Raw genomic sequence first — 24,013 nt, forward strand, 5'->3', positions numbered from 1 at the left:
CAAATCAAAGCAGACCTGAGCAGACCGTCCATCGAGAAAAGGAAATTAGCTCTAACCGACCAGGTTTCGTTTGTTTTAGTCCATCCGTATTACCTTATCCTCATTCACTCTATCTCGCAAAACGTTCTTCCGCCGTTCCTTTTCCCTTTTTATCTCTTTCAAGCGCTTCGCTGGTCCACCGATTTTCCCTCTTTCACCTATCTCCTCGGCCCGCGAGCAATCGTTACTATCCTATCGCAATCTCTCTTGCACGTTCCAGCATTTTTCCAGAAACTATCTCGCTCCCGCTCGGACGGGGCAATCGCCCAAATGCTGACGCGGCGAGAGCAGCTCAGAGATCGCCTCGGCTATCCCCGCCAGGTACGTATACGTATCTGCTACATTTGCAATCGAAAACTTTACCCCGCCGATGAAATTAATCACGTCGGCTCTCCTTCGAAATGCATTTGACCTTTCGCGCGTTGGCTAATCCTCTCCGTCTGTTATTAGTTTTATTTAAAAATTATTATATTTACACAGTAAGAGTTTTTATAAAAATTTTAACGCAATTTTTGCTGATAGTAATATATTGAATTGTACGCGCTACGTCATGAGTTTATTTCTAAAAAAAAACTTATGTAAAAAGAAAGATTATATGAAATTATTCCTATACGTATCGGACGCCACGACATAATACCGGTGATAACAGTTAAACCAATTTCCAGTATCGCATTTTAGTAGTCAACGTTAGCTCCTACACATAGCTGATTTAACTTTAATAAATTAGAGAGCGGGATAAATTATCTCTGTTCCTTCTCTTTGTACGCCGGCGATATTACGGTGCATGGCTTACGTCGTGATTTTAAAATCCTGTCGTCCCGCCGGTATGTCTAATTAAGTCCGCAGATAATGAATTTTTCTGGATAACGCAGCTCGCGCGCGCAGAGAAAAAAGCGCGGTCGCTCGTCCGTTTCTCTCTTAATAAGTCGACTCGATCGGTGCTCGTGCGAGTATGAGCGTGCTCCCGGTAACTAGCGTCGTATACCGCGCATAGCGACGTTAATATCATGCGAACGGGATGTTAAATTATGGTAATGAAACGTTTCGAAAACTTACGACAGTGTTAAATAGCGGTAAGGTCGGGGAGCCAAATTTCCATTTGCCCAGTGACGAATGGTGATTAGAATCGTTTCCGCCCCTACAGAATCCATTATAGACTTGTTCTATCGTCGGATCTGTCTCACTCTCGGAGAGCACAGATTATAATTAGACGGACATAGTAAATTTCAACAGGCAGCGGAGCTTCCGCCAACGGATCCTCATCTAATCGCCGGAGATAGTTATGGCGCACCATTCTCGTATATATATTCCTCCGGTCGGCGAAAAATATTCGCAGTTTGAAAAGAATTACGTACTCGACATACGATTCGAACACACTCAATTTGAGAGACTTTGAATTACTTCCAAAAGATATTGATATACGTTCGAATATTACTATACAATACAACTACCAGAACAAATAAAATAATATATTGTATCAATTCAATAAATTTTTGAAATTTTTGCTTTTTATAAATATTTGTTTTTTCCGAGTTTTGCAAATTTAACTTTTCAGATCTCAAATACTATCCATGCTGCTGGTATACATATAAGTGTATTGATACAATTAAAATTCGAAGTTGAACGGGTGGAAATACTTCTAATAGGATTCGCATTCTCGACGATGTCGGAGGAATCAGTTATACGCTTCTATCGATTTTCCATTCCATCAGTGTTCCAAGTCTGTGCAATGCATTTACAATTTAGGTATCTACATCAGCGCATTTCGTCGACGATCTCGAACGTATATTAAAATCGAAGGAGGGCAGATATACGGTTTCATCAATTTTCCGAAAGCGTTCTGGAATCGTAGGATGCGCCACATTTTACTGTCCTCGAATAACGATACGCTTTCAACACATCCGAAACCATTAAATCGCGCGGGACTCGTGGACGGCTGTCGGCTGCGATAATGGCGCGGCGAAGTTTCCTTGGCTGACGCGCGTGTTTTACGTGCCCCGACGGTGGCTTTCAAATTACGCAGCCACTTAAACCTCGGAAATTTATCGTCCGTAGCGAATCGCGTAAGGCTGTGCACGGGGTACGGGAGCATCGAGTCTGCCGAGTCTTCGGAAGCGACGCCGGAGAACAGCGGTCCCGGTTATCGCTTGTGTGTCCGTTTAACGTTTACACACCCTCCCGTGAATTACCTGATCTGTTTTATAGAGCGGTAGCGCGACGATAAGTACGCTAGATCTTTCCCTAAGAGTTATAGCTAAGCGTGCGTAAAACGTTATCGCGGTCGTAATTAGAGCGTCGCCTCGACCATGCAGTGGAATCACGGTAAATCAGCGGGATAGGCGCAAGGCAGCCTTCGCCCGTTCGTAATCGCCGCGTGCGCGCACATCAGACTTACCGTGGGGTGTAGTAGCCCGATAATTATGCCGTACTCCTATAACGCGTTGTTAACGAATTATTTCTCGACATGATAAAAGCCGGAGATAGGTCGTCGGCGATACCCGGCCGGCCGCGGCATTGAGCGGCGTCGAATTGTATTGTGCGAACGCACATTGCAGCTCGATTCTTTTTGTTTACGCACACTGCGCGCGGCTCGCTATTTTCCATAGCCACGAAACTGTGAATATACATTTTTTTTTTACACGAAAACGTCAATTTGGAGATTCGAAGATTTTAATTTTATATGCGGCATGTGTCCGAAATTTCAAATTGGATTTCTAAATTTAACGTGCTGTACGCGAAAGCGCTGAGAACGGTTGATTTTGATGATCTCTACTTGCAAAATTTTAAAAACGTACAGCTTCAATTTATTAAATAAAATTGCTTCGTGCTATTTAAATCGCCACGCGAATAACATTTATGCTACAAACGAAAGATGCAGGACGCAAGTTCAGCGAAACTTGGTTGAAATTTCCGTAGAAAATTCTAACTAGATAATAACGATTACACAACATCGCGTACAAACGCGAGGAGAAACTTAAAAGTTTGCCGCATTAACTTTATTCGTAACCGAGCCAGTGAAAAACTTCGTGCGGCAGCGGATTAAGCCCGATGAATACGAAAACATTTTAGCACTGCTATTATCAAGCAGGATTGATGTTTATATTAAAATTGCAGGTTTCTCCCGACGAAGACATTTAATCTTCGGAATGTAATCGGTACTTAATTCAGTTCGTGGGACTGTGCATGTGTAACATATATCCAATACATTTTGTAATATGATTTTAAGAGTAGATTAATTATTTTCCTTCTATAATAATAAATAATTTTCTTATTAACAAATAATATTGTTTTTATTTTATATCATTTACTAATATTTTCTTTTAGAGAGTTTAAAATTAAGATCGAAATGTTTACTGTTTTGTAAGCAATAATTTTTAAAATAATTGACAGATAAAGTTAAGGATTCTCCCTTCAATGAATGATAGATATTCTACAATGACTCTTCTAGACTCTAGACAATGCAAATATTAAATTACATTTTTGAATTTTAAAGAGTTAATTATATAAAGATGTGCATAGCATAGACTGTTCTGTACAGCATTTTGTAGAAAAAGTGGTAATTGCCTATATTTCTTAGTTTTTTATGATTTATACTTTAAACATCATTTTAACAAGTTTTCATATTGAAATATGTATTCATGTAAGTAACCTTGTGTAATAAAAAGTCGGCAGAGCAAGGCAATTAGATTCTTTTCTAATATCTCATTTCTCTACGTACATGTTATTTACATTTATAATGTAATTTTACAAATCTATTGCTTTGACATTAAAATAAAAAAATAACTTACCGGCCGATGCGCAACAGCGGAGTTGTAACCCTGCGTTGATCTGTAACGTATAAATATTTTTATATTAAAGCAACGTCCGAGAGATAATCAATACTTGAAATAAATAATTTGATCGCGCTCGTTAAATTTTTTAACCGTTATTTTAACAGATATCTGATCTTAAAATGTTAATTCAAGAAACAATCGCGATTGCCGCAGGCGGCTGCGTATTTCCGCATTAACTTGTTCGCATAATTAATCGGCATACTTCCGCGAAAAATCGTGCAAGTAGATATTACGACCGTGCGAATAAGAGAGAGAGACACACGATGTTCACGACGTAATATCTCTTCTCGCGTGCCGGAGATCGAACTCCGAAATTGCGAAACTGCGCCGGAGTTAAACCTCGACGGAGGAACACGTAATAAACGAATCAAGTCGCGCTTGAAAAAGTGACGGAATCCGTCACAGGACAGCAAAATGACAAACGAATAAGAATTACTCACCCCACGGTTGCTCCGCTGTCGCCCGATGCCTCCCAGGCCTCCTCCTCCTCTCCTCGATCCTCCGAACCCTTCTCCGTTGGTCCGTTGTCGCATCTCCGTCGACGCACTCACTCACGACGCGGCGACGTTCACGCGTGAAAAGCAAGGATATCGTCGTTTACGATCGCGCGACACTTTGCACGGCACTCCCGGTATATTAATCTCGCGACGCGGCGCGTAACTTGGTTACACGGCAACGGAAGAATTACGGCGGAGAAGCTACGAACGAAGCTCTGTACGATCCGCTTGACGCCCGTGACGTCGCGCCGGCCGTCCCGCAGGTAGATGCTAAGATGGCGGAGAGAATTTCGTGTATCGCGCGGCCAACTTCACTCGCCGCGAGTAACCGTCGCGTCGTGAGAACGCTACCCTTGTTGATTGTCAAGCGACTTCAGTTAACTGCAATTGAATCATCGATTTATGGACGCTATATATGTCTATTCCCCACGATCTAATATCAAATATCGAAACTCAAAACACGAAAAAACTTATATACGAAGTTAAACGTGTGCCGGAGATCGAACTCCAACGTTAAACAGCGACTGTGATCGCGCTAATTAAACACGGCGTGGCGTTACTCGATTTAGGGTCCGCTCGTATGTTTCATCCGTGTTCCGAAAACGACTTCATTCTGAAGCCGCGCGACACGACGCGAGAGGCGAGAGACGAGTCAAATTGACCGTTGAGAAAAGCCAGGCCGATTATCCAAAAGAACGTAATCAAAAGTTAATATTGTCGAATGTGATATACCTCGAAATGCATGCCGTATATAAATTCCGCGAAGCATGTGCAATGCTGGCCGTCCGTAACTAACCGTAAGAATCGAGCAACGCGATTAGTCGAAACCTTACTGGTACGTCTCACGGACAGTGTGCGTGTGGCCAGCATTAAATGAACATTCGATTTATCCCAGTTTTCCATAATCTCAATCACCGTGCCGGATCCGGCGATTCGTGTGTCACTCGGCGCTTTATCCCGAGACGCACAGAACGGAGTCACGGGCGTCGTGCCGCGGCAACATAGTTAGAGGGGGAGGTAGGACGACTAGACACGTCGCGCCGCGCGGCGCGCGGTCGGTATGCGAAGTCAGCCTACCGCCCCTCTATCCCCACTGCCCCACTACAGTGCCGAGCCGCTGCGCCGAACTGCGACGCGGAGTAATCACGAGTCGCTAGATTCGGAGCGACAATTGAGATTACAGAAAACTGATATATCAAATGTTCATTTAACACATGTGCTTCGCGGAATTTATGTGGATACCGAGGTATATCACATTCGGTAATATTAACTTTCGATTACACACCTACTTTCGGATGATCGGTTTCGCTTTTCTCAAGCGTCAACTTGACTCGCCCCTCGTCTCTCGCTTCTCGCGTCGTGTCGCGCGACTTCAGAATGAAATTGCCGTGATTTTCGGAACGCGCATAAAAGATACGAGCGGACCTTAAATCGAGTAACGCCGCGCCGTGTTTAATTAGAACAGGGATCACAGTCTCTGTTAACGTCGTACGTTTAACTTCGTATTCAAGTTTTTCTCATGTTTTGAGTTTTGATATTTGGCGATCGTGGAGAATAGACAGTGTCCATAAATCGATTATTTAATTGCAGTTAACCAAAGACGCTTCACAAGCAACAAGTAGCGTCCTCGCGACGGTTGCTCCTGGCGAGTGAAGTTGGCCGCGCAATTTACGAAATTCTCTCCGCCATTTAGCGTCTACCTGCGGGACGTCAAGCGTTCACGGGCGTCAAGCGGATCGTACAGCGTCGTTCGTAGCTTCTCCCTCGTAATTCTTTCGTTGCCATGTAACCAAGTACGCGTCGCGTTGCGAGATTAATATACCGGGAGTGCCGTGCAAAGTGTCGCGCGATCATAAACGACGATATCCTTGCTTTTCAGACGTGAACGTCGCCGCGTCGTGAATGCGCCGACCGGAGATGCGACAACGGACCAACGGAGGAGGACCTGGAGGCTCGAGGAGAGGAGGAGGAGGAGGCCTGGGAGGCATCGGGCGACAGCGGGGCATCCGTGGGGTGAGTAATTGTAATTCGTTTACTATTTTGCTGTCCTGTGGCGGATTCCGTCACTTTCTCAAGCGTGACTTGAGATTCGCCCATTACCATTACGTGATACTCATTACTCGTTCGAGGTTTAACTCCGGCACGATTTCACCGGAATTCGATCTCCGTCATACACGAGAAGAGATATTACGCCGTGAACATTGTGTTTCTCTCTTATTCGCACGCTCGTAATATTGCACGATTTTTCGCGGATTAATTATGCGAATGAGTTAATGCGGAAATATGCAGTCGCTTGCGGCGGCTGCGATTGTTTCTTGCATTAGCATTGTAAAATCAGTTCATTCAACATCTGATAAAATGACGTTTTACAAATTTAACGGGCGTGATAAAATTATTTACTTCCAGAATATTGATTATCTCTCGGACAATGCTTTAATGTAAAAATATTTATATGTTACAGATCAACGCAGGGTTACGACATACAACTCCGCTGTTGCGCATCGGACGGTGAGTTATTTTTTTTTGTTTCAATGTCGAGGCAATGGACAGACTCTTTTTCTAAAGCCTTATAGAAAATATTTTTACAATTTATAATCCTTTGCCGACTTTTTATTACACAAGGTTACGCGCACTCAGTGATACCTGAATGAGATCGCGGCTTCTCCGGTATCCTGATTGATAACTATATATGTAAAATTACGGTTCAGTATGCCCAGTTAGCCTACTCCATTCGGGCCCTAAAACTATTACCTTATTTTCGTCGGCCGTGACGAAATAGAAAGATTATACCATATTTCATTAATTTCATGAACCTTTTAAGGCTGTAAGATTTTTCTTTTACAGCTAAGGTGAATGTACCAATGCCGGGACACTTAAAACCTTATATGTCTGGACACCTTTATCATTTTAATTTGTAAATAAATGTAAAGCGAATTAAAAGCAAAAATAAAAATATAATGCAAGAAAAATATTTTTATCTTTGACTCTTTGATTTTAATTCGCGTTATAACTTATTTCAGGACTAAAATGATAAAAATGTCCAGACATAGGTACGTGTCCATGCAAGGCATTGGTACATTTATACCTTATATTTGCAAAATAAAAATATAGTAAGGAAATTGAAATATCTTCCATAGTTAAGAGTCTCTGAATTTTTCTTGACATGTCGATATTTAAATGAGAGAAACTTCATAGGGAAAGTTTCGTAGAAAGAATTGTAGTCGTAAAAGCAAACGTTGAAATATACGTGATACTTTTGCATTTACTTTATCCGAATATTCTTTATGCGTATCACAGTTTATAAATCCGCGTTACGACTGTGCTGAGTGAATTCTTTTTATGTGTGTGTGTGTATATAAAGCTATTCTAAATTCATCCCGTAAGAAACATGTACGTGTTTAACAAAAAAGCATGCAGCTCGTGCGTTCTCATCACGTCTCTTCTCCAACTACGCTTTGTAGTTTTGACGACGTGCATTCACCACGCGCAGAGAGAGTTCTGCTTTATCTTCATTTCTGTCTAATTTTCAGTCGACTTTTACATTTTACTATTTTATCTGAAGAATGTCGCGCCAGCTCCTAGACCCCAGTTTTCAAGATTTAGCTAATATACTTCTCGTAATACACTATGCTTGCATAATGCGCGTACTGAGAAAAATATCTCTACGACGAATAGGAGCACTTACATATATCACATTTTAGAATTAGATTCTAAGGACTGTAAGAGAAAACTCGCGAATTTTTCAGTTGGCAGCTTATACAGCAACTTTGCAAACAACAATTAAATAATTAAATTGTGGAAAGAATTGAGGAAAGAATAAATTGCATAATAAAAATTGCTACGTAATCAGAAAGAAAACAAAAAGACCAATAACAAAAACAATAATTAAAAAATAAATAAGAAAAGCAATTTACAATTTACCCAGGTAGCAAGCACTCGTCATTTTGACGTCAATTGACGTCAACCTATATCGATATCTAAGCGATAATGTTATAAATATAAATTATACGGTATGTCATGTGAACTCTTACACAACGAAGCAAGTTTTATATTTATTCAAGTAGCTCTGATGTTTATGTTTAAAAACGAAATGCAGTACAACGCCGAAACAGACAGCAGCACCTCTTTCGTTTCCAGCGTGCGTTTCCTCGTCGTCACGGCTCGCAATTCCAAAAAGCTTCCGCCCAGGTAGTCCACTCCCGCGCGAAAAATTTCGCGGGCTTCATCTTCATTCCTGTCTTATTTCCTCCGCTTTCACGCTTTAGATTTTCACCCGACTTCTTCTTCCGTTCGCAACGCTTCGGCAATTTCCGTTACTTTCCTCTTCTCGCGCACCATACGTGCGAATGTTATTTTGCTCTCTTCGTACGATACTTTATATCATAAATTAAGACATTCTCATTAGAGGCATTATCGCGTTACGTTAACAATAATATTTCGAAATTAATTTTGCGCGCGGTACAATTGCGTCAAACGTTAGGTTTCTGATTTTCCTGCAAATTGTATCTTCCTGCGAATCAGAAGCGCGATATCGATCTTGTCGTAACATCGCGAGCGTGTGTGTTATTACATGAGAGGGAGTATCCGGGAGTTTGAATACTGAAAATATGCACGTGCCCTGAGAAAGAAATTGAGATGTGTCTTCCATCTTCTTCCACAGCAACTCCTATCTTGGGTAATATCCTAGTTTCCGGAAACTTCCACGTGTATACGGGCGTAGATAACCCACCTTCGTGCGAGAAATTTGTGATCTATCTCAATTTCTCTCTCACACGGTGGCTTTCTTGTCGCGAGTATACCTATTCCGCATCCTGTTTCTGTGCCACGATTGCTTGTGTGCATAAATATGTTCTGTCTTAAAAGTATATCCAAACTTGAACTTCACGATATACATTTTAAATGCGAATTCAACATTATTCAAGAATATTCTCCTGTAGGAGATACACGCCGATCTTTGGTGTTACGCGAAAGATCTTTTTAAATCTTCGTATTATTTAGAACAAGATTGTAACAGTGAAATTAACACGGCACTTGCGAAAATACATAGAGCAGTCAGGAATTTGGTATACAAAAACGCGACGTTAGGAAAATTCTGCAGCTCATTCCGTAAGAAGTGTAAGCCGAGATTATGATATCGCGCAATGTGCAGTTCCCCTATCGCATTCCTCCTCATTGCGTTATACAATCCCGGGACATTTACACGCGCATATACACACATATCTCTGTATGCATACAGAATTTGCGCTGTTCCCGTGGTGGAGCGAGAAATTGGCGCGCTATCCTATCCCTTTCCCGGATCGCACGCTCGGTGTTCCTCACAATTCCACTTTGACCCCTCTCGCCGCGCTAATTCCACCCGGTGTTATGCACGTGTAGTGTCTGCAAGGGAGAATTTAGTGGCACGACGCGCTGCACCGGCATGGCGCGGGTGCGACTAAGTTTCACGGAATTTTTACCGAACGATTCGTGTCGTGCGACGCGCGCCATTGCCTACGAAAATTATGGGCTGACACGAGCCACTCGTTTCCGGAAAGTCAATCGAGCATACCGATAGGAAGAGATCGAGCATTCGGATTTTCTTATTACAACATTAAATCGGAAAATCCGATTCGTACTAAACTAACTTAAATATTAATCAAATTCATTTTGTATGAGTATTACGCCAAGTAATTCAAAATTAAATAATCCTTTTCAATAACGTAATCCCGGATCAAATAGAATAGAAGAATTGGGAATCAGAAATAATTTATTCCCATTTTCAGTGAAAATATCATTATTTATTCATTCTTAGAATTAATCTTGTGACATGACGGAAAAACTGTTTAGCGTTATCCGAGTGCTATCTCTTTATTCATATTAGTAGATCATATTTTTATACATGAATTTTTCGAGTTTAAAAGAGTACGTAAAATGTCATCATTTGAATGCGATCTGTGTTGAGACCCATTCGGTCTTGTTTCGGGAGAAAGAGTCGACGACGGATACCGGGTAAGATGAAACTTACTCGTGCCATTTTCCGCGACGTAGGCAGGGAAAATACCTCTCTGCCACTCTAGCCGAGTCCCCGTGCGCCTAATCTCTAAGTGGCGTCATTTATCTAAAGAAACGAAACTCGCAGATACGTACAAACTCGCGCGTGCGCGTTCAGGCTACGTTTCTGTGTGCGAAAAGGCAGCAGGAAGGGATGTACGAGAGACATAGGTGAAGTGGGTACCAAGTCTCGTCAACGTAGAGAGATCGCAGTCTCCCAGAGGACCTAAAAGACGAAAAATATATACGTTTTCCGTATAAAGTGCCCCGGAGAGCTGAATAGACTTACCGTAATTTTGCGGGAATTTATATTTAAATTATTAGCGTTACTGCCACGAAAGAAAAAGAAATAAATAAATTATCTTTAAAAATTCATATCTTACAGATATACTTATAAAACTTATATCGCGAGGATCTGCTTTTAACAATTTCATGAAGACAAAATTAAAATATATGTATATATATATATATATATATATATATATATATATATATTATATTTTAAACTTTTTAAGAATTAACTTACGGAGATTAGAGCTTGAAAATTCATTCAAAAAGTATCACGATGAAAGACCCCAAGACAATCAACTAAATGACTGCTTCGACAAGCTTCGTTCGTTGAAAGTGCCACTGGTACGGTGTTAAAAAAGGAAGAAGCGAGGAAAGTAGAAGCTGATCCTAATGGCGGTAACGTCATCCTGTCGCCCGGGAACCGTGTATGGCTCGTTGAAGCCTCTTCGGCCTCCCTGAAATCCTTGGTAGCGCACCGAAGGTGAGATGGCGAGGTAACCTGAGGCGTTATCCGAACGTTACCTAACCGCGGCTGGCGATCCAAAGCGAAACTCTATCCGCTCTTCTGTTAAGAAACTCTCGCTTCTTCTTCTTCTCTCCCTTCCTCTTTCTTCCTCGCTGTTTGGGAAGGAAGAGCGGAAAGAGCGATAGAATGGTTCGCTTCGTCTACCGAGCGAAAGAAGAAAAGAGATGTAGAAGGAGGGAGGAGGACCTCTCTAGCTATATTGTGCCAGGCTTTAAAACTATAGAAATGAACCGGTTTCGCAGGGAGAGGAGAAAACAGGGGAGGAGAGGAGAGGACCGCCAGATATTCACGCGTCATAAAGCAGTGGAACAACCTCCTCATCGGAGTTCCTTGCTCCGCAAGAGCGCCGTACCCCGTCGTGCAAAGTATATCGTAATGGCCATCGGGAAGTATGAGAGCGAAAAATGCGCTTCGACAACTCGAGAGCTTATAAGAACTACCGTGTCCGATTTACTCACGTTTTTCGAACTTTATGTAAACGTACGCAAACAATCAGAGCATTAACGTTGCGTGTGAAGGATCGTATCCATAACGTTATTAAATTTAGATAATGGATATTTTAACTGATTTTATAAAAATTTACAAGCAGAAAAAGAGCAAACTCGACTGCATACGATTCTTCATTTATTAATTTTCAATTAAAAAATGTTTTCATGAAATATTGCCGCAATGAATATGGCATTTTAGTTAAATATTTTTATTTGTTACCACTTATAATTAATTTTTATAATTATGTTTTGCGGGTTTTACGAGCCAATCAGTATAAGTGACACGCTTGCATTGTACATACCACCTTCTTCCCCACCTCTTCTTGTTGATTTTACCTAAATCTCTGTTCTCTCTCTCGCTACCTTTGATTTCGACTACTCATACAAACAATGCCATCTGGGCATTGTATCAGGATGGTTGAATATGGGATATAGAGAACGCGTATGGGGTGCGCGACGAGGTAAAGGAGACCCGTGTTACCAGGTTGTTGTGGCATGTTCCTACAACAGCTATCGCGTTATCAGATTGAAATGGTGTTCGCGAAGGGGTTTGAAACATCACGAAAAGCCCATCTCGTATATTTCGAGGCCGAGATAGATTCAGACGAAGAGGTGTTATAGAATCGCAAATAAGAAAAATTAAATAAACGCCAGTCATGCTGAGGCATGTTCCGCACATATATACCAGGTATACGGTCGTATACACACACATGAAATAGACGAAAGTAATTAACAAACGCCAATCAAATAAAATCGTTCAAATTTTCAACGCTTAACTCAAACTCGGCATCGCGTGTCTCTCTTTCTCCCGCGTATATGTTTTTTCTCTTCTTTATAAATATCTACGTATTGTCGTTATACACGTGTTTCCCGAAATTTATTGCCGTGCAAATAAACCCCACCCGTTCTCACCAATCCAATCTCGTTAGCGTCTGTTGCGTTACGAACAAACGGCGTCAAGCGTAAACGCGGACAGGATGAAAAACGCTTCGCCATGCTCGAACACGTCCGCCCGCGCTTCAATCTTCTGTGTCTACCTGTCGAACCCAAGACGGAGAATACCTCATGTATCTCAGTATTTTGTTTCAAAGAATAAGTTAGTGAAGTCCATCCGTCCATTGCGCAAAAGAACATTCAAGTTGTTCTTCGAATTGCTTAACAATTTAGTCATCAATATTATTTTAGAGTCGATTAGCATTTCAATATCTCGACGTACACGAAGAAACCTTTTGGCACAACTGTTTCACAATTAGTTATGCACATCCGATTTTCACCGCGACACGCACAATTAATATACCTTAATTAGTTCGATTCATTGTTTGAAAAAATTCCTGTCCGTCCTATCCAATAATAGCTCATCGGATATTTATTGAATATTGTGCCGATCGATACACGAGAAGCGCTTTCGGAAGATCCGACGAGGACGGACTACGGGATTCCGCAGCAAGTGGAGAAGCCGTTTTCATTAGCCAGTATAGCCACTGTAACGAAATATTATGACATCGAGAGAAAATCGATATCAATTTTTCTGAGGACGACGCAAGTGCGACGTGCCCAATATCATTTCGTCCATCTGATAATTAGAATCCACTGGATACCTAATCCACTGAAATACACAGAATGGGCCGTAGCAGGACCGTACAAGTGGCCTATACATGCAAACATACGTACATGCGAATGTCGGAGCAATGTCTGTATCGATTGTAACGCGCATATTGATTATAGCACACGCGCCGACTGAAGCAATTCCACGAGTAATTATCGGAAGGTAACCAAACATCTAATAATCCCAGACAAAATCTATATCCGCCTATGGCGTACGCACGTCTGATCATTGAAGTTCCTTTCCTCCCGTATGAGCGCTATACAAAATAAAACGTGTAACTTGCGGCGTGGGTGAGATTGCGTGGGTGAGATTCGGTGATTGCGCCTGCCGGAAGTCGGGCAGACATACTAAACGCCCTAAACGTACGCACCCTTCATCCTCCCTCACCTCCCTTCCTCTTCTAAGACGCGTGTTTCTCTGCGCGTGAAATTGAATAGAACGAAAGAACCAACGACGGTGTATAATGATACTAACTATAAGAGGAAACGACCCGAGTTCCTGGGGACCCTCGCTTGCCTAGACGGATGGCCCCCGAATTTTGCTCGTGACTAACGTATTATTAGGCTGTTTTATCTATGACAGACTGTTAAGCAGAAGGGAAAGCACGGGGGCGAGCGATAAGGCTTTTACGAGGGAGCGTTTGGAGAAATGTTTCGTTTTACGAAAAAGGTATCATTTATAACAATTGCCCGACCTAAACGATATTAGAGATACTCTGTTACGGAATAAAAATAATAATAACAAATCGCATAATATTCCGAGATAAATTACTTCGTAAAATTTCGTTCATACAATTATGGAAATCAGAAATTCATGCGTGAGCGAATAACTACAGAGAAATCAAATACCGATAAATATCTATCTAAGAAAACCGTCCTTTATGCTCGTTCTTTACGATATATTTTCTGGAACTTCTTGACAAACGACATTCGCTCTTCTTTTGGATTTGTCTGTGAAAAATGAGCGCGTATTAAGAAAATAATACTTTCGAGACGCGAGAACGAATATTACAGTCCTCCTTCCTCTTTCTCATCGCGACGTCCTCATCCTCTTCCTATGTCACGACACGAAAGTTCCTCCGTGTAGAAATTAGAGTGAGGGATCCGTCTCGCCACTTCAAGTAGGAGCACGGCACACACAGCGAAAAACGAGCGCGATTGGTCGAGTCGGCTGTATGTCTGACGATTGTGTACTTCCCCACACCGTGGCAATACTGCCACCAACATATCTGAGTACTGTCGAGTGGGTCGATAAGAGGAACGCACCTCAACGCGTGTTGCGAACAAACTGAAGCACAGCGAAATAACGACCGCAGAAAATTTACCAATTCTGCCATTTCTACCACTCGGGAATTACTGTGCTGCCACAATTATTTTTGGAGAGCTTTTCGAAAGTATTGCACGTTGCTTAGATACAGTATACGAGAACAGTTATGTTATGAGACTCGGAAAAAGACACGATTGCGCGGTGTCTGTTAACAACAACCGTTAGTTAAAAAACGCAAGAGAGAAAAATGCTTGGTAATCTTTAATTACCATTTGTTCTAATTACTCTAATTATTCTAATGATTTTTCTAATTATTAATGGATTTATATTTCTACAAGATAGCGATCGGAGAAATAAATTATTATGACATGTAGCAACGGAGCTTTAAATTACGAAATGTTCCGTAAAAAACGCATGTTTGAAACTATCAGTGAAATCATTGATACTGCAATCGTCGAGGAAGTGGGCGGGAACAACCGCATCCCTATAAAACCCTTCCCTTTTTCTCTGTTCTTGTTGGATATCGTCATCGATATTTCACGAACACGAAGAAGACATAGACATGTGTCATGCACGCGCACATAACTGATACGCATTTGATGGGCGTGCGTGTGTGAGATTCACACCCCCTCCGCCTTACAGCACGCACTTCATCCACCTCCGCCATCGCCATCGCCATCGCCATCGCCATCGCCTAGTGGATGTCAATGACTCGGATGACTTCGTGAATATTCGTCGTCAGTAACAACCAGACAGCGACGATGGCGGGGACGGAGGCGTCAGTGGAAAATCGATTGCCCACCCAGACACCAAGGCTCCTGCAGGGGTGCCGGGCATCTCATCGAATCGAGGTGCGACGGTGCAACCTCGGGGGAAAAAGCTGGACAAATTCGCTTCTTTCTCGTACCAATTAAAATAATTGATTCTCAAGACATCGCAAACAGATAACATTATATCTCTACGCCGAGAGAGTCGTCTCTGGTACATTACTTTTAACTTTAATTATAATAATAATACTCAACAAAAATGTGTACATTTGTGTATAAAATGCAATACGGATTATAATGCAAACTTGTTTGCGAAAATGTATGTATTTTATGGATAAATTACGAAACAGGATATTAAAAAAGTAATAAGCTTTATGTCCTACTTTTTCGTGGCTCTAAGTAATAAACTTTTACATTAGTTTCCAAAGTTAATTAGGTTTAATGATAATATAAAATTTATGAGTAATCTCTTTTCACTTACCACACCTTTAGTCTATTCAGTTTAATTTCTAGAAACCAGATACGGCTATATGACAGAAAAACTCACCTGCAACATACAAAAAGGAGCGACTATTATTTGGTGTATTATTCTAATATATTAATATGTATTTTATTTTTATTAATTTAAATACAGATAGTTGAATGAGGTATAGAAATAAGAATTTAATGAGTGTAAATTATATCCAACTAAGGATGCGCATTTCTAGACTTCCAGTAAAGAAAAGGCGTGTAGAATGAAAAAAAAGGGAAGAGGAGGGAGAGAGGGCTTTTCTTTTAATTAATTTGGGAATTACCACGAAGGCAGGGCGACTACCTCTCGTAGCCACCCAACCTTCCATCGGATTCCTGTATTATGAACAACTTTTATAATTGGGCAATGAAGAAAACTTCGTTAGAAAATTCGTAGCATCGTTACTTAGCGCCACCTTGTTTCCTGCGCCATTTCGAGGATATCCTTTTATTGTAACGCTGCTTCTTGTTCGCATAAGGTGTTCCCATCCTGAAGATTACCAAAACATAACGAAAGATTATGGAAACGTGCAATGCAAATTGCGGTAGTAAAGTAATGCAAAAATGTTAAAAATACTTTCCGAAGGGCCGTACGGAAAAACACTTTTCGTAATTCGCTTGTATATTGAAAAGCTATTTTACGTATGCACCAAGAATACATGCACTGGGAAATAATGAGGACTCCGATTACTCGTGAACCGTATCGCCGCGGCGCGCCAGTCATCCCCGAGGCGGAAAATGGAAAAAATTTTGACGCATTTTAAAAGTTTTCCAGTAAATGGAAAGGAACTCGGCACATCGTAGCTCGTACCACGTACCGGATAGAAAGTGTATTATCAAGTTTCGTCCTATGGTTATTTCATAACCGACTATGGTATAACTCAGCATGTTCATGCATACCTTATGTTTATGCGCCTGCAACGCCGACATCCGGCCGCGTAAACACCATTTCGCGGTATGCCCATGTCGCGTATCTCTCATATGAAGAATATATTATGCTATCTGCTTACTGGTCACACTCGAAATACATCGGGTTAGTACAGGTTTGCACTTCATTTTGAAGTGGAAATTCCTGAGTTTACTTTAGAGATTTATCACGAAATAAACTACGACGTGTTGTTAACGGCGTTACACCGTATAGCCCTTTACGATCGAAGGCAAACTACATATGAATTTACAGCGTGTGCATTGTAAAAGCGGTGACACTGTAATATCGCGTACTCTCCTAGAAACCTTATTACTGAGTCTCGCGTACCGAACTCCTCGTTTTATTATTAATACGTGACACCGTTCCTGGTTGGTATTTTCGTCGCGCGGAACTGGCTTACATTTTTACGACCTCCCCGCGCTGTCGACATTCATAAATTGAAAGATTGAACTGCAGCTGTTCGTGACAGTTAATTAAACGAGAACAACTTTCCTGTAGCCTTGCTACATCTCAAGAACATGCAATGTCTTAATCTGTTCGGCGAGCTGATGCAATATTTATACGTTCGATTCCCTGTACTGTACTATCGCTATTCGAAAGTGGAACATCGACTATCTGTTATATAATGATTCTCTTTCTGTTCGTCTTCTTTACACTGCTTCACGACACAACATTGAATTCTCTTGTATCTTGCAAAGTAACATTTTTAATTCAGTAACGCATTTGACTCCTAACTTATAATTTATTTTGAATCATGATTTTCGGTATTTATTTTTTTCGTGCATCTAATAACACAGAATAGATAATGCGAATATAAATTTCGCAAGAATAATTTACCTTCAGATTATTCGCCTCTCTTAGTGTGTTATAATCATATACAATAAAAAAGAAATAAAATTTTATGAATAGTAAAGGCCTATGGACACATTTTTTTACACAAGAAGCATGATTTGTAATTAAATGCCATGCGGGTTATAACAAAAGGATTATACTAAAGAATATGTTTTCAATACATTAATTTTCATCCACGGAATATTCATAAACCAATCTGAACTGTTTTAGCGCTGCATATTGTACTTAAAAAGAAAACGTAAATTAAATACGAATGCTGAATCATGACTCTTTCAGCTTCCAGCTTTTAAAAATTATTATAATAGACGTGCATGTAAAACGAATTTTGGAGCAAATAAAGTTAAAAAAATGATAACGTTAAAATAACTCTATCTCGATGATAAAATACAAAGTTTTCGCTCATGATTTATTCGTAAGTCGATAAAATTATTGTTCTAAAATAAATTTTTCGTATTAATTTTTGGAATATATTTTTAGCTATCTCTCAAACACGTGTGGTTGCATCTCATATGCGTATAATATATTTGGAAAAATTCATTTAACAATTTTTCCAGCCAAATTGATTCGTCACATAAAATCTAAAATACAAATCAAATTTAAAGAATTTTACACAATAAGCAATTTGATCGTTATAATATTGTAAAAGAAGCAGTCGCAACGGTAAAGGCGCAGCATCGTGAGTCGCGATCGATTTCCACTCTGTCGTTAAGTTCTTTTGCGGTCGCTTGATGAATGGTTTCTTCCGGATGACACTTCCAGATAGGTTGTCAGATCGGCCACAGAGTTATCTCGAGAACGGCGGAACGAACGCATTTTCCTCAGCCTTGCGCGCGAGTCGTCTGTCGAAAGGATAAAGAGGTAGGAGAAAACGATCGTCGTTTTCGAGAAGGATGCGAGAAATCGTGAGAGCAAAGGTGTACCGAGAGTTACTAGCGGAAGAAGAGACGACGGGGACCTGAGGTATCATCTATCATCCGCCTGTTTACCGGCGAAACAGCCTGCAAATGCTATTCAATTTGCCTGATGGAAAGCCTTCCTTCCTTCCTCGACCTCGTGCGCGTTCCGTTCCGCGTCGACATTCCTTGACTACTAAGTTCCTCCATGCTGCTCCTTTTCCCTCTCCCTAAACCCCGTGCTATACCCCTTTCACGTAGTCTCTCAACGTCGCGGCTTTTCCCTCGCCCTTTGGCTCCTTGTCACTACGTATCTTACACTTTTTCTTGCGCCTTGCGCGTAATGCGTTTCCGCGTGTTTGCTTTCATCTGAATTCCGCCTAATGCGCTCTTGGGAAAATGGCTCTCCTCGCTAGTAAGACGATCACGAACAGTAGTGTGTATCAAGGCTCTCTGATAAGTTCATGTTTGCAGTAAGAATCTTATCTTTTTCTCGTTGTGTCGAGAAAGCAGGCAAATTTTAGCTTTACGTCGAATGGAAAATCTTTTTGTAACAATTAATTTATTTTTGTATTTTAGTGTACATAACACATAGCTATTGCCTATTTTTATGCGGTATCAATCAAAACGTTCGCTTATTTCTCCATTTAAGCTGTCGAATTTCTACGATATTTTTCCGTCCGCGCAATCCTCCCGCACGGGCCCATGACGTCCTTTCGACGCACTCTCGCGTATTTGCTTTTCATCGAGTCGCACCGTCTATCTCTCACGTTTCTAATGGCCACTCGAATGGTGGCACGTTGCCTTCTAGACGATCTTAAAGCGTGCGGTATCGAAGGCAGAGAACGAATACACACGTAGAGTGCAACGATAGAGAGATTTCCACGAGTTTGAGCTAGGTTCGAAAAGAAATTGAAAGAAAGACCTTTGCCACTCGTCTTACAGGAGAAAACCCTTTCCGCCAGTCTATCGACGTTCTCGTGAACACGTGCGCGATGGGTGGTGACTAGCACTTTGGGATGAATAGGTAGAAAGACGCGAAATAGAATCGAGAAGAGAGAAAGGAATGCACCGGGCGAAGTGTAGTGAATGAATTGAAGGGTTTGGAGCAATAACATCGTAAGCCACGTGAAATTCTTACCTTATCTCTATTGATTGATTCAATTTAAACTTCTAATAAGAATCTTCTGCACTCTCTTCTTAAACGTATAATAAAATTAAAGAAAAAGCTTTCAAAAAGGATGTGTAATTAACGCAAAAAATTTCAACTACACCGAAGTTTAAATAAAAATAGCTTTAATAGTCACACAAAGTATCACGGAGCAACCTATAGAAGTTGGTGAATGATATATATTGCCAAGTTTCTTCCGCCTTCTACCAATTTTCACATCGTGTTAATCGAGCTACGAACGACTGCCTCCGGCGTTGGCTCGATGCAAAGACTGGGAGACGGGAAGGGTTGAAAAGGGGAGATTCCGATGTCGGAGTTTGGGGGTAATCCGCGCATCATATCTCACCGTTGACAAGCATTCATGACCCCTGGTACCCGGCGGCCTCAATAGCGAACGACATTCGCCAACAAACGTTCTCCTCCTCTTCCTCGACATTCACCACCCACCCCATACCCCTCACGAGCCCCGTGTTAGTCCCGCGTGCTATCATTCTCTCCGTCTCTCTCTCTCCCTCGCCCCCCTCTTCCCCTCTCTCTCTCTCCCCCCTCATCGCTTTCCACAAATTTCCAGCGTACAATCCCATAGACCGCAGTCGTTGAACCGGACGGAATACGTCAACGGATTGTAGCTTCGCGTTAAAAATTAACCGACTCACCGTGAATGTGCTCATATTTTCCGAAGCTCGCCCTCGGAGAGCATCCGAAAACGCGAGTTTCTCTCCTCTGAACCGGCCTTTATCGCGCGAAACGCGACGCATGGGATTGTACTGCGATCATGCGGAAGAGGCGTCACTTGCATACGTAGCCTTGGACGTGCGCATTGTATCAAGCCATAACGTGCAGAGTATATTGCGGAAGCTCGTTACGTTACGTTGACTTTGTCCATATGTACTCCTCGTGAAAATCACGTGTCTATACGCGAAGATATCTCGATGCGTTTTATTACGTATAGAAAATAGAACAAGCTTATATGTATAGAAAAAATATCGCACTATATTTTCTCTTATGCGAAAGGATAATCTCTTGTATAAGAATGGATATAATTAATTGCTACAACGCATGCGTTTCTCGATATAAAGTCTTCTGTAAATATATTATTTGGTAATTATTTTTTCAACTTTGTCATACATATATGACGTTATACGCATCTCGATAGAATATAATTGAGCCTTAACGAGCTAACGCATATTTACGGATGAATGCGTTACGCGAATATATTTTTACGCTCCTGAGCATTAAAGTCTGATACGTACGTATTATACAATGCACATTTTGATGTAGAAACGTAACGTAGGATAAATTATGCGAGCGGGGCGGACGCCAAGTGCTTTTATCGTAAACAGCGTTTCCGTGATAGAATAATTAAGGCCTCCGCAATCAATATAAAATGGCCATTAGAGCGTTCAGACTGGGCGTCAGCGATACGCGGGATATATCGCGTTAAAGCGTAATTTCATTGAAAATCGCACGCGTACATAATGGTATTAATTTAAGAGGGAATTAATCCGCCGAGCGTCGCATTAATTTAAAAGCGTCCGCCCGAAACGATTTGTTGGCGCGCGCGGTACTTCACTTCGAAACCTGCCAAATTAAATGCCCTTTGAGAGATCGACGAATTTCCCTACCATCGCGACACGCTCCCCGTCGGGCGCATACAAATTCTAAAACGCATATTGCAGGCTTTTGTGAGTGTCTTTATTTTAATTTCCGATTAAAAAATTGCTAGCTGTTTTAAAAACCAGCAATGAGTTTTCATATCTACATATCTAACTGATTTTCTTTAATTGAAATTAAAATATAATGAAATCTGAATTTTAATCAAAATTAAATTTCATTATATTGTATTTTATCGAATATATTATATTTTTATATATATTATATTTTATGAAATACATTATATTGTATTAAATTATATTATATTTTCTTCCAACAGTAGTTGTTTAATCATCATTCGCATGGAGATGTTTCTATTGTATGACATATTATATTTAATTTAAGCGCCATGAGTAGAACGGAGTCAAATTACGAAAATCTTAATAGGCTCGCCGAAACGATTAAAAGTAGCTTTATAATTATAATATAGTAGTATGAAGAGATAATATGTAATTGCCACTATCTATCAAAAGTGGCATTAACGATGTGAATTAGTTACTATAGTATTACCTTGCGCGCGAATATATATTAACATCGTCGCTCACAAGTTAGTACATAGTTTCGGTTGGTTGGAGATTAAACCTTCCGAAGCTTGCAAGAACATCACAAGCTTTATTAACAATAGCCGCATTGCATGTGAACGGCATCCGATACGACACGTGCCATAATTCTGCATCGGCATGCTAGATATTTGCGATTAAGCGAATTTTCAAAGTATCGAATATTTATAATGTATACACGTGAAAAATTTTATTAAAAAAGTTTCATACTCAAGAAAATAATCTTCTAATTAAAAAATAGCATAACATCTATAAATTTTTCGATACCTATTATGTATTTCTATTGTTTAACCAATCGTATTAACAATACGTATGAAACATTTGAAAATGCAATTTTTCTACATGACATCTCTTTGTGGATGACAAAGAATTCATATATTGTATGTGTGTACATATACATATTTATTATAAATAATATTTTAAAATTATATCTAAATTTGCGTTTAATTAATTCGACTAAGCGATTATTTTCATTATAATATCAGCAATTTTCGCGGTATATTCCTTGCTTAACATAATGTGCCACAATCTTCATGCCGCTGCAGACATTCTCTTTCCCTTTACACGACCTCGAGACGACATCCAGGCACAATTATTGTTTCGTTATAGGATTCCTTACGTTTCCTAACGATAACGTCGCGAGAATTGAAACGGTGTTATTGGGTATCCTTAACAGGCACACGGTAAATGCCGTAGCTATAAGCCGGTCTTAGAAACAATTCAATTAGCTGATATGGCCCTCCGACGTGCGTAGGCGTGCCACGAAGAACGCAGACCACGTACACGCCGATCACAATATGCAATCGCGTACACCCCTCAACGCACATTTGTGAGCGGCAGCGCGTATGCAGATTCCGCTAAGTGTAGTTTTCCCTCAAGCTATAGATCGGAATTATCGGGACGGCTGCAGTCGAAATGCCCTCATAAAAACAACAATTACCGGTGGATTTTAAAACCGTTTACAGAGATTAAATCCTAAGGCCACCGGTTATTTTATCGGCGAACATGGTTCATGCATGCAATTTCTCGTTTGCCCATTGCGGCCAACTCCTTTATTTCAATTTGATCAATTAAAGCGCAACGTTTCTTTCTTGCAATTTCCCCCTAAAATCTTTTAACTATCTGCGATAGAGAATAAACTGCGTTTTTTTGCGTTATATCTTGCAATTAACGTAAATTATACTGTTTTTCTTTTCGCGTACATTTTTTTAAGAGTTTAAAAGCGTTCTGTAATATGTGGATTAAGAAAAATGTTTTATTGTTTCACGATTATATTTTAGAGATCTATTAAGCCTGATCTACAATGTGCTCTTTGCTTCCCGTTTTTTGCCCTTAACCTGTTTGCGACTATCCCGTATTTCGCAATTGCGTCGCGTAAAAAATGTTTTTTGTTCTCTGTCGCCTAAGATAAAAATTGACGAACTTCAGAAGAGACAAGAAACAGCACGTTACGCGACGGAATTGCGAAATACGAGATAGTCGCAAAGAGGTTAAGAGCAAAAAACAGAAAGCAAAGAGCACATTGTAGATCAGCCTTTAAGTAAACTAACCATTAAATTAAACCCAAGCAACGGAAACTGTTGATACGTATTGTGTAATCGAGATATCAAATTCGAGCGTGCTGGTCGCTCAAGGAAAATCTGTCGAGATAAGTGCCGGGCACGTTCTGCCAATCACTGTGTCCGTCGTTCAGCGATAGCCAAACTCACATTTCCAAATCAAATAAAATCGTATCATGCTGATTGGGCTAATAAATGAAATACAAATAGTAAGAAATAAATTCATTTTCTTTATAGAAATAAACGTGGAATAGCAACAAAAATTAAGTATAAAATTAAATGCAAAAATTTAAAAATTCAACAATATTAGAGTTACTGTGTTCTAAAATGGACTTAGGATGAAGGAAAGACAATTAATTACTCTAAAGCTAATTAAACAATTTAATAATTATTTTGATGAAAAACAATTGATGGACTCTGAAGAAGTTGATGAATAAGTTTGGATTTTAATAATTTCGTTATTATGAAGCGGGTTTCAGATACGTCAATTAATTCGGTAGCAAGAAGGGAGCTTGGATGACGAATCGCCAAAATTCGAATAACA

The 24,013-nt window shown here is 40.5% G+C and overlaps 1 long non-coding RNA gene across 1 annotated transcript in view; it reads left to right on the plus strand.

Moving 5' to 3' along the window:
• The first annotated feature begins 4,947 nt into the window (after positions 1 to 4,947).
• LOC139818167 (uncharacterized) overlaps positions 4,948 to 24,013 on the plus strand; it is a 128,510-nt gene continuing 109,444 nt past the window's right edge. The window contains exons 1-3 of the long non-coding RNA XR_011733404.1: positions 4,948 to 5,629; positions 6,249 to 6,382; positions 6,831 to 6,877. This is a non-coding gene — a long non-coding RNA (uncharacterized lncRNA). The remainder of the gene's footprint in view (positions 5,630 to 6,248; positions 6,383 to 6,830; positions 6,878 to 24,013) is intronic.

Source organism: Temnothorax longispinosus, chromosome 8 (assembly GCF_030848805.1).
Source record: "Temnothorax longispinosus isolate EJ_2023e chromosome 8, Tlon_JGU_v1, whole genome shotgun sequence".
In the NCBI taxonomy this organism is placed as follows: domain Eukaryota; kingdom Metazoa; phylum Arthropoda; class Insecta; order Hymenoptera; family Formicidae; genus Temnothorax; species Temnothorax longispinosus.